This window comes from Sorghum bicolor, chromosome 10 (genome assembly GCF_000003195.3).
Source record: "Sorghum bicolor cultivar BTx623 chromosome 10, Sorghum_bicolor_NCBIv3, whole genome shotgun sequence".
Classification (NCBI taxonomy): domain Eukaryota; kingdom Viridiplantae; phylum Streptophyta; class Magnoliopsida; order Poales; family Poaceae; genus Sorghum; species Sorghum bicolor.
The window spans coordinates 39742737-39744950 of NC_012879.2; the positions used below are offsets into that span (position 1 = coordinate 39742737).

Here is a 2214-nt window from a genome sequence, read left to right on the forward strand (position 1 = left end):
CAGAGCCATATAGCCCTCATGGTTGTACGAGTTGTCCCAGCTTTTGCCAAGGGATAAGTCCTTATGGAGGGTCAAGATCAATCCAGCAAAAGCTAGAGTTCTTTCCACCCTTTATATTCAAGTTGCTAGAAAGCTTATTTTATTGTTTATTGTATATTCAAATATTCATGTTACAAGATCATGGATTATAAATCAAGCACTAGCAAGAACTACCCAAATGTATATCCAAAATAGGTAACAAGGAATTCAGGATAACAATCATCTATGATTTTGCTAAGGTCATCAAGGTGGACACATGCATATGAAATATGTATTAAAAGTGTGTAGGTAACAAGGATAGTCCCAAGTTATACTTGCCTTAAGCTTGCTTTATATCCAAAGCAACTCCTTTAGAGAACCTTGAGTTATCTTCTGGTCATAGCCCTCTTAATCTTCAACACCGATAAAATGGTTCTCGTTCTCTACTCGTAGCATGCACCAAGCATATAAACATACAAGCAACAAATAGAAACAACTAAGAACAGTACACCACACAAGATGAAGCAACATACTACAAGATAACTAGTTACTACGGTCACGTGAGCGCAAGAGACACCGATAAAGGAACTATCATTATACAAAAACGACTACGAGAACTTTATATTGCAACAGAAAAAAAAAGACTACAAGCCTTGTTTATATTAGTTCAATAAAACTATGAGAATGTTGTTAATTTAGATTGGACAAAATCACATTTTATTTTAAAAGCCGAGTTAAACTAGCCATATTTTATTTATAATATGTGAATGGGTTTCATCCATTTAATCATTTACTACAGAGAACATAAAACACATGAGAGCAACTAATCTGTCATAATATGTGTTAAGACTAAATAAGATTATAATTCAGAAATACACTAATACTAAAAATATCTTATTTATGTTTGTATATTATAAAAAGAAACAATTACGAGTTTGATTTATTTAAACTATAAAAAAAACATGTGGAACCCACTAATTCAGATTAGTTAAATTATGTTTTAAATATAAGCATGCATGTACCATTTAATCAAGTAAAGTTTAACTTTTACAATAAAGATGACAGAACATGTGTGATGTATGTTCAAATTACTCATGATACGTGTTGAAGCTGATGATATTATAATTATACCTAATTTAATATCATGATGATAGTTAAATTTTAACATGCAAAACAACGTGAGCACTAAAACAAGTTTACGGTATTTACTGTGATTGTCCAAGCAAAAACAATGATCAAACACGGCACAAGCATCTATGTAAGTTTATCTAAAACTTTTATATTCATCATAAAGTTATTTAGGACCCTAAATTATTTAATCTAAGCTACAGTATGAACACGTTGGTTTGGAACATAGCATTACTCAGAAATTGCACCGATCCTCATCTAGTGCAACGAATTTAATTAATAAGCATTCTACATGAAAGCAAAATAATTAGATAAACCAATTTAGTTTATTCTCCTGACAATACCGACCTATAAGGCCCTCAAACAAACGCCATGACAGATCTAGCAAAAGAATAAAATATTGCGGCAAGATTAACCTAATTACCAGACCTAATCAAGAGGCAAGGTAGAGGACAAAAACGAAATTGATATTTTCGTTACCTAAACCAAATCTCGATCTTGATTGCCCAACCTCCTGCTATTGGCTTCTACGGACCTGGCTACGATCTGCCATATGGTTGTTTGCCTCGCGATCAGAAAAAATACTTAGAAAAAAATAGCGATGGAAAGCAAAGAGATAGCATGCATGAGATTAGATGCTTTTACATGGATCGGCAAGGAGATTCCAGAGGTAAGGATGACCAGCTGAGGGACTTGTGCAGCAGTCCTAGGTGCCCTATGCGGCTTGCTGATGGCGGCGACACTTGACTTCGTGACGATGGCCGATGGTGATTGCTAGGGCAGATGCGATGGGGCACTAAATGATGCGAAGCCATTGACGATGCTGGGTAAGGACTAGGCTGGTTATTATAGGCTGATGAAGGGCCTCGACATGCCAACTCGCGCCGAGTTTGATTTGGGCTGCGATGCTGGTGCAACAAAGAGGAGTTGCCGCGACTAGGCAAAAGATCTTACCGTGATAACTAAAAAATAATAATTTTAACTCGACCATCTAAAAGAATAGATTTTTCTCCAAGGTAAAAGAGAGAAATCTTTAGAAAATTCAGAAAATATCCAAAGAAGGCTGTG

The 2214-nt window shown here is 35.4% G+C and overlaps 1 long non-coding RNA gene across 1 annotated transcript; it reads right to left on the reverse strand.

The window, feature by feature from the left end:
* Positions 363 to 1942, reverse strand: LOC110430886. The gene is made up of 3 exons (XR_002448319.1): positions 1792 to 1942; positions 1627 to 1692; positions 363 to 461 (listed from the first exon to the last, which is right to left on the reverse strand). It is a non-coding gene; the product is annotated as an uncharacterized LOC110430886 (long non-coding RNA).